Source organism: Scyliorhinus canicula, chromosome 1 (assembly GCF_902713615.1).
Source record: "Scyliorhinus canicula chromosome 1, sScyCan1.1, whole genome shotgun sequence".
NCBI classification, from domain to species: Eukaryota; Metazoa; Chordata; class Chondrichthyes; order Carcharhiniformes; family Scyliorhinidae; genus Scyliorhinus; species Scyliorhinus canicula.
Window position 1 is genome coordinate 295,598,352 of NC_052146.1, and position 15,246 is coordinate 295,613,597.

At 45.4% G+C, this 15,246-nt stretch overlaps 1 protein-coding gene across 4 annotated transcripts in view; it reads left to right on the forward strand.

Moving 5' to 3' along the window:
- The window catches only part of tarbp1 (TAR (HIV-1) RNA binding protein 1), a 243,973-nt gene that overhangs the window by 113,271 nt on the left and 115,456 nt on the right, over positions 1 to 15,246 (forward strand). The gene's annotated exons all lie outside the window — the stretch shown is intronic.

Below are 15,246 nucleotides of genomic sequence, written 5' to 3' on the forward strand. Positions count from 1 at the left end.
AAAAACATGTCTCCTTATTTCTCCTCTGACTCTTTTGCCAATTACTTTAAAGATGTGTTCTTCTGGTTATTGACTCTCTTGCCAGTGGAAATTGATCCTCATTTATTCCTATCAAAATCCCTCTTAATTTTGACCATCAAAATAATTCCCATGCTTTGTATCAGCCTGGTACCAGACAAGATATTAGAAGTATGCGAATAAATAACTATAATCCCGTTTTTCCTTGGGATCAAATATAGCTTCCAACCTAAGGAAAGTTTCAGGATGTAGCCATAGACGAGCACCAAGGCATAAGGCATATGGGTATTTTAAATCAAAAGCTTTTGAGGGGTGGAATTTAATAACCATCCCCTTAGATGAGTTTGAGGGGGCATGTGGATGGGTGCAGGGTGAAGGTCCCACTGCCTCCCCGACTCTACCTGATCAAGCTGGGGCAGGAAGGGTGGGATGACTAAGGTCACTTGAGGCCCATAAGTTGCCACTCAAGGGCCTCATCCCCCACCTCTGGTATTCTACCAGCGGCGGGCAAGAAACTTGTCATGTGGAAGAACACCAAAGCAAATCCTCCTTTGGGGATCAGGCTCGTTCTCAGGCACTCTGTGCCCAATTAATAGGTCCAATCATCCAGAAAAGGGCACCCTTGTTCTTACTGTTGACCAACCCCTGCACCCCCCCAACCCTGTGCACCCCGAACTGTGATTCTTGTTGAAGGCCCAAGAGCAGTACTGACAGCGGCCTTCACTCTCTGTGGCGCAGCCAGTACTGCAGAACTCATGGCCTTTGATTGACCAGCAGTTCTCTAGGGTGGGATTTACACCATGCACCAGAGTTAATTCAACAGGAAGTCCGACACTGCCCAGTTAAGTGCCAGAGTGGAACTGAATCTCAAATATGGCCACAGTGGGATGGCCAGTCTCTTTCTTCTTCTTTCTCTCTCTCTCTCTCTCTCTCTCTCGCTTGCTCGCTCTCTCTCTCTCTCTCTCTCTCTCTCTCTCTCTCTATCTCTCTCTCTCCTCCACCCCCCCCCCCCCCCCCACCCCCCCTTGTGTTGTGGTTATAACACTCATAGTTCATCCTTGCCAACCATACTCTTTCATCATTACACAACCTGGTTAACCAGCACTATGTCTCTCATCTTTTGGGTGGAAGGGTCAGTAGATATTTTAGTGACTCTATGCTGGCTGTAGACCTGTTTGGAATTGACTGCCTGTCAATTGGTACACTTAGCAAATAAGCACAGTGCTCTGATAGCTTGTCTTTTCAGTCAGTTGACCTGACTCTTAATTGTATTTTAAGCTGTAAATATATCATTAGTATTGTAAAAATTGAAATTGCATGCTTTTAGGAAGCATTACTGCCTTGATTGAGCAGTCCCAGCCATAAGCAGGTAACCATTTGTGGTCAGATGTTTCCCTGTAGGAAGGGGAAACTATTGCAAAATGATAGTAATGCAGTAAGTTGAACTCCCCATCCTCCACTACAAATATAAGAAAAATGTTTGTGGTGGTGAAGAATTTTCCAGAGCAAGTGTTTCCATGTGGATTAGGTAGATAGGAAAGATCCAAGGGTTATACGATCACTTCATATTATAATTAGAAGAGATGAAGCCGACATCCTCTTGTTACATGTCAGTTACTGAAGGTCTCTTGCTGTTGTTTTTAATTTTGCGCATTAAACTGTTCAGCAGCTGAATAATGAAAGCTTATTTTCCCACCGCACATTTAATCTCTAAAAATGCTGTCTCCTTCCAGATGACTAAAATTGAATGTTGAAGTTTATGCAATTAGATTTAAGTAACCTTGAGAAAAGCTTGATGATGTAATCTGAGATATGATTTTGGATTCACAGTGTTTATCGTTTCATGTTTTAGATTTCTAAAAGCAGATTATAACCATCTGCTATAACTGGAGGATATTTGAGCGTTTATCAATCTCTCCACAAATTAGCTTTGGGTATGACCTAATTCTCTGCTGCTGGTGAATTATTCATTTACTCAGTCTTAGGCTTAGATGTATTTTTCTGCAGATTGGTTGCAATGGTATCTTCATTATATTATAATTTCTTTTCATTGCCAATCTATGCTGGCCTCGAGTTATTTTTAACTAATGGTAATTTAATTCTAATGTTTGATATGATGAAGCGATGAACTTTGCTTTAAATATGGCTTTCAGTTTATTTCTGGCTGGAGTATGATTTGTTTCTACTTTTGAAAAATAACCGTCAGTTTGTCAGGTTGCTGTTCTTTTCTCTTCCTCTCACCCATCATGTTCCAAGCTGGAGACATTTTGTTGCCCCCGTTCCCTTTACCGGCCTGATAGAGTGGGAAATGATTATCTCATCATGCTCGAACTATTCACTATCGCTAAGGAGAGTCAGTGACCAGTGATGCTAGCTGTCTCTCCCTCCATATAGCAGCTACCATAGCGACACTTGAGGGTGACCTAAGCTTTGATCTAAACACACGCTTAAGCTTTACTTTGGATTATTGTCGGTTGCTGCAGGTTGGATTATCAGTTGGATTGGATTGGATTTGTTTATTGTCACGTGTACCGAGGTACAGTGAAAATTATTTTTCTGCGAGCAGCTCAACAGATCATTAAGTATATGGGAAGAAAAGGGAATAAAAGAAAATACTCAATAGGGCGACAAGGTATACAATGTAACTACATAAGCACCGGCATCGGATGAAGCATACAGGGTGTAGTGTTAATAAGGTCAGTCCATAAGAGGGTCATTTAGGAGTCTGGTAACAGCGGGGAAGAAGCTGTTTTTGAGTCTGTTAGTGCGTGTTCTCAGACGTCTGTATCTCCTGCCCGATCGAAGAAGTTGGAGGAGTGAGTAAGCCGTACGGGAGGGGTCTTTAATTATGCTGCCCACTTTGCACAGGCAGCGGGAGGTGCAGATGGAGTCAATGGATGGGAGGCAGGTTCGTGTGATGGACAGTGCTGTGTTCACAACTCTCTGAAGTTTCTTGCGGTCCTGGGCCGAGCAGTTGCCATAACAGGCTGTGATGCAGCCCGATAGGATGCTTTCTATAGTGCATCTGTAAAGGTTGGTTAGAGTTAATGTGGACATGCCAAATTTCCTTAGTTTCCTGAGGCAATATAGGCGCTGTTGTGCTTTCTTGGTGGTAGCGTCGACGTGGGTGGACCAGGACAGTACACCCCTTGGAATTTGAAACTGCTAAGCATCTCCACCTCGGCCCCGTTGATGCTGACAGGAGTGTGGACAGTACTTTGCTTCCTGAAATCAATGACCAGCTCTTTAGTTTTGCTGGCATTGAGGGAGAGATTGTTGTCGCTACACCACTCCACTAGGTTCTCTATCTCCCTCCTGTATTCTGATGCGTCGTTATTCGAGATCCGGCCCGCTATGGTCGTGTCGTCAACAAACTTGTAGATGGAGTTGGAACCAAGTTTTGCCATGCAGTCGTGTGTGTACAGGGAGTAGAGTAGGGGGCTAAGTACGCAGCTTTGTGGGGCCCTGGTATTGAGGACTATTGTGGAGGAGGTGTTGGTGATCATTCCTACTGATTGTGGTCAGTTGGTCAGAAAATCGAGGATGCAGTTGCAGAGTGAGGAGCCAAGTCCTAGGTTTTGGAGCTTTGATATGAGCTTGGCTGGGATTATGGTGTTGAAGGCGGAGATGTAGTTAATAAATAGGAGTCTGATGTAGGAGTCCTTGTTGTCCAGATGCTCTAGAGATGAGTGTAGGGCCAGGGAGATGGCATCTGCTGTGAACCTGTTACGGCGGTATGCGAATTGCAGTGGATCAAGGGGTTCTGGGAGGATGGAGGTGATGCGCTTCATGACCAACCTCTCGAAGCACTTCATTATGACTGAAGTCAGGGTCACCGGACGGTAGTCATTGGGGCACGTTGCCAGGTTCTTCTTTGGCACCATAGCTCGTTCATGGCTCACTCCCGACTATCTGATGTTCCGATGCTGCCAGACCTGCTGAGATTTTCCAGAATTCTCTGCTCTTGTTTCAGATTCCAGCATCTGCAGTATTTTTCTTATCTAATATTCAGTTTGTGAGTGGTGCTGTGAGGTGCGCAGTGCTAGTAATTAGATTGCAATGCAAAAAAACCCCACAAATTTGAAAGAATCTAATCATACTCTCAATGTTCTGGCAGCAATAAGCAGAAAGTTATGTGCATTTATCACCTGCTGGTTGGGTATTTAATCTCCCAGGAGGCTGTGAAGAAGAACAAATGACATAAAACTTAAAAAAAAAAAATTGCCAGCAAACACACATTGTGATTCAGCCCCAGAACCTCATTTAGTTGTCAAGATGAATGCTCAGCATTGGAAAAAATCAGATTCAGCAACAAAAGCCGTGCGCAATTTTGTTACAAGCAGAGATCCATATTTTAATGGAAGTAATGGATCAAAGCTGTCGGTCTTAGTTGGTTTTTAATGCTCAGCAAGTCAAAACAGACATTGATGTTTGAAGACCTGTTGGAAATGCAAACCTTTTAAATTCATGATTGCATTAATAGGAGAATAATGAATCCAGTGGAAACAGCTAATTTCAGAAGTGAAGCAAGGTATTTCTGTTCTGCTTTGGATATAGAGTGTATGATATCCAAAGGATGCCAGGCCAGTTTGTTAGATAGATTCAGGATTAAATAAACAATTCTTTAGTCCGCATATTCAATCTACAGATTAAAATTCACATTATTTCCTTTAAATTATTATTTTTTTCTCCTACAGCTCAAGTATTATATCTTGAATTTTAATTTCAGTAGCTGTTGTCTAGTTGAAACATGCTTGTTGTCAGGTATAATGATATGAAATTAGACAAGATGGCTTTTGAGCAAAGGGAAACTAATTCAAACCAAGTGATTATTAGGAAATGACATGTTGAGATAATTGCTAAGGTAATGCTGTCAGAATTTATATAATAGCTTGTTGGTATTAATTGAGCCTACAATCATTAAGACTTAAAGTTGATTTGAAAAAGTTAGTGTCTTAAATATTTATTCTTGACTAATTTGCAGCCTATTCTTCTTTCAGGATAAACATAGATTTCCATACACTGATGGGTTGTTTGTGCATGACAGTGGTCAGAATGAAGCATCTTTTCCTTTCATCTATTTACGGACTAGCTATTATGTGCACCTAAACCCTGGCACATTTGCTTGTGGGTTTCCAGGGGAGGTCCCGCATTGTCAGATACTTGTTGCCTGATTGAGGGGCCTGGCATTGGGAAGGAGGGGGCCTGCTGAAAGCCACCTCATGCCCTTGCTGCTGATTGCTCCCTCCCCCACCATCCCCTTACCACCATCACTCACCTGTACCTGGGTCCATGGTGATCCTTGGCCTCAGGAGGGTGCAGTACAAGCAGAAGCCACTACCTCGTCAGTGGTGCTGTCGAGCAACAAAGAAGTGCTGGCCTCTGATTGGCCAACGGTTCATGGTAGGCAGGACTCACACCCCTTGGGTCCTTGATCCCAGGGAAGATAAGCCATGCCCAGTTAATTGATTCGCACGTTGTAATGGGTCTTCTTGGAAAGAAACAATGAGGGGATTTCACAAGCTCTCCAGCCAGCAGGCAAGGTCCCCATTGCCGCCATTAAATACTGTCTGTTGACTCTAATTAAACACCCACAAACGTAACTACAGATTCTTTTTGGGAGGTTATTTGTGAATTATTCACCATTGTAGAGACACAGTCATTTAATTGATTAATGAGCTAAGAGAATGGTTGAGCCACCTACTCCCAGGTCTCTACTGATGTTGCTTCATAACCAATCACTTCAGAGGAGTGTGCATGCTCTAGATTGCCCCCTCCCCACCATCACCTTTTTGACCTTGTATCCCACTTGGCAACTATTTAGCATATTCTTCGTCATAGACTAGCAGAGCGGATTAAATTACGAAGATCACGATCTGGAATCATAATGATCTACTAAAGGTTGAAGTTTTTCTTAAACTGATCGGCATTATAACTGATCAGAACTAAGATTTTACGGCACGAATAAATAAGTTGAAAGGATCCACCTGAGTTTTCTGGCCATTTTACTATTTGGCAATGGATATTGAAAGTAGCACTGTTATGCTTATTTTACCTGTTAAGAACTGTGCTAAGAGCGAGAGAATGTATTCACATATATGATGGGAAATACTTTATTCAGTGAGGGGTATACCTTCAGAATTGAGCTATTTTTGGGAACATTTGGAGGTACAGAAATTGGGACCAAGTTCCCAGTCTGCTTTGTTACTGTGCCAAAACCAAATAATTTAACAGCTGGTCCCCAGCAGATTCTGTGCATTCTAAAATGATATTTCATAAAATAAAAGAGTTAGTTAGGGAATGATATTTCTGAGGTCAAGAAGAGGGTGCACATAAAATTGATTTGAGTGCTAATAATTAAAGCAGCAATTGAAATCAATACAAATGTATCTGGCTGGAGCTGTTCTAGCTTAACTTTATTCCCTGCAAATGGGATTGAAAAGATGATTGGTGGGTGACCTTTTGGAAAGAGGTGAAAGTCTCTTTATGTAGAAGTGAGAGAGCCCAGGATTTTGCAATCGTACAAAATCCTGCATGTGGATGGGGCGATGCAAAATTCACGTCCACTCGATACGAAATGGGCTAACCTTGCTGCAGTTTCTGGAGGCAACCTAGTTCAAATAACCAGGTTGCCCATTAAGTGTCGAGTATGTCACTAATCACAGTTCTCCATGTTGAGGAATAAGAATTTGTGTGCTGTTCTAGAATGTAAATGTTTAAACGTTGGCGACAACGTAAAGGGACAGTCCTCCAAATAACTTGCTTTGACGCATCAGTGCACCGTCTGGTTTGTGTCATGTTACACTGGTCCCCTCAAAAGGAGTGAAACTGGATGAACCACCCAGCATTGACCGAGGCACCGGAAACTACAACAGCAAACTCAGCCCTGTCAATCCTGTAAGGTCCTCCTTACTAACATCTGGGGGATAGTGCCAAAATTGGGAGAACTCTCCCACGGATAATCAAGGAATAGCTCGACATAGTGATCCTCACGGAATCAAACCTTACTGACAATGTTCCTGACACTACCATCACCGTTCCTGGGTATGCCTTGCCCCACCAACAGGACAGACCCAGCAGAGATAGCAGCACAGTGATATACAGTAAAGAGGGAGTTGCCCTGGGAGTCCTCAACATCTCATCTGGACCCCATAAAATCTCATGGCATAGGGTCAAACGTGGGTGAGGACACCCGCTGATAATCACATCCGTCCCCCCCCCCCCCACACTCAGCTAATGAATCAGTGCTCCTGCATTTGAACATCACTTGATCTAGCACCACTACTGACCAAGCTGGTCGAGTCCTGCTAGATTGGGTCTGCGGCAAATGATGAAGAAACCAACAAGAGGGAAAAATAAACTTTTTTTTAATAAATGTTTTTTATTGAGTTTTCATATTTTATATATGACAAATTACAAATTTTTAGAGAGAAAAAAAGAAAACACAAAAATTTAACATGTATATTTACAGGTAAGCATCTTCATAACAACAATTGTGGCCGCCCCCTTTAGCCGGCATACATATTTTACATTTCCCAATATGGCCGTGGCACATGTTTATAGTTTGGTTTTATTTATTTATTTATTTATTTATAGTTTGGTTTTGGGCCTTAGCTTGCCATCAAACCCCCATAACGAACCTGTAACCCCCCCCCCCCCCCCGGCTACCTTCCCCCGATTCCCGTCCATTTTCCCCTGATTCTTGGCCACCCGACTATTCTTCCTCTTGTACGTTGGCCACAAACAGGTCCATGAACAATTGCATGAATGGCTCCCACGTTCTATGGAAGCTGTCGTCTGACCCTCGGATGGCGAATTTGATTTTCTCCATTTGGAGAGATTCCGAGAGGTCGGACAGCCAGTCTGCAGCTCTGGGCGGTGCTGCTGACCGCCAGCCAAACTGGATTCTACAGCGGGCGATCAGGGAGGCAAAGGCAAGGGCGTCCGCCCTCCTCCCCAGGAATAGATCTGGCTGGTCTGAAACCCCGAAGACCGCCACTATCGGGCATGGCTCCACCCTCACCCCCACCACTTTGGACATAGCCTCGAAGAAGGCTGTCCAGTAATACACAAGTCTGGGGCAAGACCAGAACATGTGGGTGTGGTTGGCCAGGCCTCTTTGGCACCGTTCACATCTGTCCTCCACCTCCGGGAAGAACCTACTCATACGGTTTCTCGTTAAGTGGGCTCTATGTACCACTTTTAGTTGCGTCAGGCTGAGCCTTGCGCACGTGGAGGTGGAGTTGACCCTATGCAGTGCTTCGCTCCAGAGTCCCCACCCTATCTCCATCCCCAGGTCGTCCTCCCATTTCCTCCTTGTTGCGTCCAGTACGGTGTCGTCCCTTTCTACCAGTCGGTCATACATGTCACTACAGTTCCCTTTCTCTAGGATACTTGCGTCCAGTAGGTCTTCCAGTAGTGTCTGTCGTGGCGGTTGTGGGTACGTCCTTGTCTCCTTTCATAGGAAGTTTTTGAGCTGCAGGTACCGTAGCTCGTTCCCCCCAGCTAGCTGAAATTTCTCTGTCAGTTCGTCCAGTGTTGCGATCCTGTCGTCCGTGTATAGGTCCCTGACTGTCAGTGTCCCCCCGTCCTGCCTCCACTTTTTGAAGGTGGCGTCAGTCAGTGCTGGTGTGAACCTATGGTTGTTGCAGATGGGAGCCTTGTCCGACATTTTGGTCAGGCCAAATTGCTGCCGCAGTTGGTTCCAGGATTGGAGGGTGGCTGTCACCACTGGGCTGCTGGAGTGTTTTTTGGGTGGGGATGGGAATGCTGCCGTGGCGAGGGCCGGGAAAAATATACTTGACCTCATCCTTGCCAACCTACCTGCCGCAGATGCCGATGACCATATCGCTATGAGTGACTGTCACACAGCCCTTGTGTTGACAAAGTACCTTCTTCATATTGAGTATATCTTTCATGTTGAGTGACATTCCCACGACATTACCGGGCAGTACGGTAGCACAAATGGATAGCACTGTGGCTTCACAGCGCCAGGGTCCCAGGTTTGATTCCCCGCTGGGTCACTGTCTGTGCGGAGTCTGCACGTTCTCCCTGTGTCTGCATGGGTTTCCTCCCACAGTCCAAAGACGTGCAGGTTAGGTAGATTGGCCATGATAAACTGCCCTTAGTGACCAAAATGGTCAGGAGATGCTATTGGGTTACGGGGATAAGGTGGAAGTGAGGGCTTAAGTGGGTCGGTACAGACTCAATGGGCCGAAGTAGTCCATGATCAAATGCAGCAAGACCTGGACAATATCCAGGCTTGGGCTGATAAGTAACATTCTTGTCACACAAGTGCCAGGGAATGACCATCTCCAATGAGACACAATCTGTCCATCACCTTTTAACGTTCAACGGCATTTCTATCACCGAATCTACCCACTATCAACATCCTGGGGGCTACCATTGACCAAAAACTGAATTGGATTGGCCATATAAATGCTGAGGCTACAACAGGACGTCAGAGGCCAGGAATCCTGCGGCGAATAACTCACCTAACTCCCCAAAGCCTGCCCAGCACCTATAAGACACAAGTCAGGAGTGTGGTGGGATACTCTCCACTTTCCTGGATGAGTGCAGCTCCAACAACTCACAAAACGTGACACCATCCAGATCCATGCAGTCTGCTTGATTGGCACCCCTTCCACAAACATTTACTCCCTCCTTCACAACGCATAGTAGCAGCAATGTATAACTCACCTGCAACATTTAGATGGGAGATGTACGTTCTGCACATTAAGCTATATGTATTCGACAGTGACATTGGGCTTGTGTGAATTGAGTTATATTGCCAAAGGGGAACTTTGAAAGTCAAAACCTTTACCCTGCTCAACAAACAAAAGCTACGTAGGTACAGGTTCTTGCAGTTTTTAATTTTCCTGACAATGAGCTGGCACCGTCTTCAAAGTAAATATTTACCCATGTGTAGTTCTGAAATTTCTAATAGTGACAGGAAAGAAGACTAGTTGAGAAAATTGATTGATCTGTAGAACTTGGGCAATATAGTGCAAGACAGTAAGATGTCCAAAAAATACATTGAAAAGATATTGTGCAGCTAATTCAGAATGCTGCATAACTCAGATTGGTATCCCCACTGAGTGGTAATTATTTCATAGACCTTTATAGCATGGAAACCAGCCGGTCTGCCCCTTTATTCCTTTCCTCTTTTAAAGGCTGTTTGTGTTCCATTCATGATGGATACATGTATTACTGAGTCAAATAACTGGAAGCCCCACACTGGAGACACAACCTGACATCTCATTGCAGTATGTTACACTGTCGAGAGGAGTCATCTTTCAGATCAGATATTAAACAGAGGCCCCTGTCAGCCATTTCTGGTGGATGTCAAGAATTGCGGGGCACTATCCAAAGGAGAGGGAGTGAGCTCCCCCGATACAAAAGCAAAATACTGCAGATGCTGGAAATCTGAAATAAAAACAAGGAAGTGCTGGAAATACTCAACATGTCAGGCAGTATCTGTGGAGAGAAACAGAGTTTTTTTTTTTTTTTAAATTAATTTAGAGTACCCAATTCATTTTTTCCAATTAAGGGGCAATTTAGCATGACCAATCCACCTACCCTGCACATCTTTGGGTTGTGGGGGCGAAACCCATGCAAACACGGGGAGAATGTGCAAACTCCACACGGACAGTGACCCAGAGCCGGGATCGAACCTGGGACCTTGGCGCCGTGAGGCAGCAGGGCTAACCCACTGCGCCACCGTGCTGCCCGAGAGAAACAGAGTTAATGTTTCAGGCTGTTGTATCTGTAAGATCTCAGATACTTTCGACCAGTGTATTCATCAAAAGTTTTTCCCAGATGTCTTTATTGAAGAGGCAAACAAAAGACAACACAAGTATAAAATCAAACCAACTTTATTTAACAACAACAATATTTACCCTCAAATTAACCCAATGATATTTACTGAAGATTGTCAAGATTTGTTTTATTACCTGTAAAGATGACTTCAGTTGAGCTGTGGGTCTCTCAGGTCTATCGTTTTGAAGGTGGGTGCCTGCTTCTGCCTCTGTTCAGATGTTTTGATTGCCCTAGCTAACTAAAGTTGGCTAGTGAACGGAGGTGAAGTGAGAGGAGGGCTGCGGACATTGGAGCCTGGTTAGCAGGTTTCGATGGGCCTACGAGGCGAGCGAGGTGGGGGGGAAGGGATCAATGCTGGGAAATATTTTTTCGAGAGGAAATGTAGGGGGGGTGGTTTTGGGAGGGGAGGGGGAGGGGTTCAATGGTAACAATGGATAGTGGTGGGCCAGGCTCATGGGGCAGGGGCCGGTTGTATGATGATGGTGGATAAGAAAGGTGGGGGGGGTGAGAGACCCCCAGTTAGGATAGTCACGTGGAACGTGAGAGGGCTAGGAGGTCCGGTCAAGAGATCAAGGGTGCTTGCGCATCTTAAAAGTTTGAAAGCCGATGTAGCAATGCTGCAGGAGACTCACCTGAGGGTGAAGGATCAGGTGAGACTTAAAAAGGGCTGGGTTAGTCAGGTGTTTCACTCTGGATTTGACGGAAGGGCTCGAGGAGTAGCGGTGCTGGTCAGCAAAAGGGTGCGCAAAAATAACATAAAGCAAGTATGGGATATTCAGCTCAGATGCCTGCAAAAATGTGATGGCAGATCAGGGGGATAGATATATGATTGTGACAGGGGCCCTGGAGGGGAGGTTAATGGCGCTGTTAAGTGCATACGGTCCCAATTGGAACAATGGTGTCGAAGGCAATTATTTGGGAGACTCTGAAGGTGGTGGTGAGGAGTGAGGTGATCTTGTTTAAGGCCAGGGTGGACAAAGAGGAGAGGTTGGAGCGTTAGAGGGTAATAGATCAGATGCTGGAGGTAGATAGGAGTTATGCAGAAGATGGGGACCCAGCGAAATTGGAAAAGAGGAAGGAACTACAGGCGAGCATTGACCGACTATATGCCAGGAAGGCGGTGCGCCAACTGAGATGAACATGGGTGCAGTTTACGAGCATGGAGATAAGTATGTTAGCAGGTCAGCTCCGGAGGGAGGCAGCGGTAAGGGAAATTCTTCAGGTGAGGGATAGGGCAGGGAAGTTGGTGGTGGCTCCGGAGCTGATTAACAAGGTTTTTGAGGAATTTTATGAGAGGTTGTACAGGTCAGAGCCACCTGGGGGAGACCAGGAGATGCAGGAATTTTGTGATGGGTTGGAGTACCCGAGGTTAGGGGAGGGGGACAGGCCTACATTAGAATTATTAAATCGGATGTAATGGTGTTACAGTTAAATAAAGGTAATTACGAGGGCATGAGAGAGGAACTGGCGAAAATCGACTGGAAGCAGACCCTAGTGGGGAAGACAGCAGAGCAAAAATGGCAGGAGTTTGTATGCATAATTGAGGACACTGTACAGAGGTTCATCCCCAAGCAAAGAAAGATTATCCGGGGAGGGATTAGACAGCCATGGCTGACAAAGGAGGTCAGGAAATGTATCAAAGAAAAAGAGAGATCCTATAAAGTGGCCAAAAGCACTGGGAAATCAGAAGATTGGGAAGGCTACAAAATCAAACAGAGGTTAACAAAGAGAGAAATAAGGAAGGAGAGGATCAAATATGAAAGCAGGCTAGCCAGTAATATAAGAAATGATAGTAAAAGTTTCTTTCAATACATAAGAAACAAACGACAGGCCAAAGTAGACATTGGGCCAATTCAAACTGATTCCGGAAGGCTAGTGATGGGAGACGAGGAAATGGCTGGAGAACTTAATAAGTACTTTGCGTCTGTCTTCACAGTGGAAGACATGAGTAATATCCCAAAAATTATAGAGGGTCAGGGGGCTGAGTTGAGTATGGTTGCCATTACAAAAGAGATGGTGCTAAAAAAGCTAAAAGGTCTTAAAATTGACAAATCTCCTGGCCCCGATGGGCTACACCCTAGAGTTCTGAGGGAGGTGGCTGAAGAAATAGCGGAAGCGTTGGTTGAGATCTTTCAAAAATCACTGGAGTCAGGGAAAGTCCCGAACGATTGGACGATCGCTGTTGTAACCCCCTTGTTCAAGAAAGGATCAAGACAAAAGATGGAAAATTATAGGCCAATTAGCCTAACCTCGGTTGTTGGTAAAATTCTAGAATCGATCGTTAAGTCTGAGATCTCTAAATTCTTGGAAGAGCAGGGTCGGATTAGAACAAGTCAACATGGATTTAGTAAGGGGAGGTCGTGCCTGACGAACCTGTTAGAATTCTTTGAGGAGGTGACAAGTAGGTTAGACCAGGGAAACCCAGTGGATGTGGTCTATCTGGATTTCCAAAAGGCCTTTGATAAGGTGCCACACAGGAGGCTGCTGAGTAAGGTGAGGGCCCATGGTGTTCGAGGTGAGCTACTGGCATGGGTTGAGGATTGGCTGTCTGACAGAAGGCAGAGAGTTGGGATAAAAAGTTATTTTTCGGAATGGCAGCCGGTGACCAGCGGTGTCCCACAGGGTTCAGTGTTGGGGCCGCAGCTGTTCACCATATATATTAATGATCTGGATGAAGGGACTGGGGGCACTCTAACGAAGTTTGCCAATGATACAAAGTTAGGTGGTCAGGCAGGTAGTGCTGAGGAAGTGGGGAGGCTGCAGAAGGATCTACACAGTTTGGGAGAGTGGTGCAGGAAATGGCTGATGCAATTCAACGTGAGAAAATGTGAGGTCTTGCACTTTGGAAAAAAGAATCCAAGCATAGACTACTTTCTAAACGGTGAGAAAATTCATAATGCCAAAGTACAAAGGGATCTGGGAGTGCTAGTCGAGGATTCCCTAAAGGTAAACATGCAGATTGAATCTGTGATTAAGAAAGCGAATGCAATGTTGTCATTTATCTCAAGAGGGTTGGAATATAAAAGCAGCGATGTGCTACTGAGCCTTTATAAGGCTCTGGTTAGGCCCCATTTGGAGTACTGTGTCCAGTTTTGGGCCCCACATCTCAGGAAGGACATCCTGGCACTGGAGCGTGTCCAGCGGAGATTCACACGGATGATCCCTGGAATGGCGGGTCTAACATATGATGAACGGCTGAGGATCCTGGGATTGTATTCATTGGAGTTTAGAAGGTTAAGGGGAGATCTAATAGAAACTTACAAGATAATACATGGCTTAGAAAGGGTGGACGCAAAGAAACTGTTTCCGTTAGGCGAGGAGACGAGGACCCGTGGGCACAGCCTTAGAATTAGAGGGGGTAAATTCAGAACAGAAATGCGGAGACATTTCTTCAGCCAGAGAGTGGTGGGCCTGTGGAATTCATTGCCGCGGAGTGCAGTGGAGGCCGGGACGCTAAATGGCTTCAAGGCAGAGATAGATAAATTCTTGATGTCGCGAGGAATTAAGGGCTACGGGGAGAATGCTGGTAGGTGGAGTTGAAATGCCCATCAGCCATGATTGAATGGCGGAGTAGACTCGATGGGCCGAATGGCCTTACTTCCACTCCTATGTCTTATGGTCTTAATTAGCGATAGTGGAGCAGGAGATAAAAAATGCGATTGTGAGGAGGCAGTCGGGGAAGGTGGCAGGGCCGGATGGGTTTCCGGTGGAATATTATAAAAATTCAAGAATAAGCTGGCACCCCTCATGGTGGGGATGTTTGAAGAGGCGATAGAGAAGGGGGTGTTACCACAAACTTTGGGGCAGGCATCGATTTCCCTGTTGCAAAAAAGGATAAGGATCCGACGGAGTGTGGGTCATATAGGCCCATATCGCTTTTGAATGTGGACACAAAAGTATTGGTGAAGGTACTGGTGGGTAGGCTGGAGGAGTGCCTCCCGAAGGTGATAGGTGAAGATCAGACGGGGTTCATGAGAGGGAGGCAGCTCTTTTCAAATGTTAGAAGGGTATTGAACGTCGTTATTGAAGGGTATTGAACACCGGCGGAGGGGAAGGAAACAGAGGTGGTTGTGGCACTGGATGCCAAGAAGGCATTTGACCGGATAGAATGGGGGTACTTGATGGCAGTTCTGGTGCAGTTTGGGATTGGACCAATATTTGTGAACTGGGTAAAGCTACTATATAAGGAGCCGAGGCCGAGTGTCCGCATGAACAATACCAGCTCGAGATACTTTTCTCTCCACCTTGGGACTAGGCAGGGATATCCTATGTCCCCCTTGCTGTTTGCACCCGCGATTGAGCCATTGGTCATCGCATTAAGAAGTTCGGGGGTATGGAAAGGAATAGTGCGGGGGAGGATAGAGCATAGGATGTCCTTATATGCCGATAACTTGCTGTTATACGTGTCGG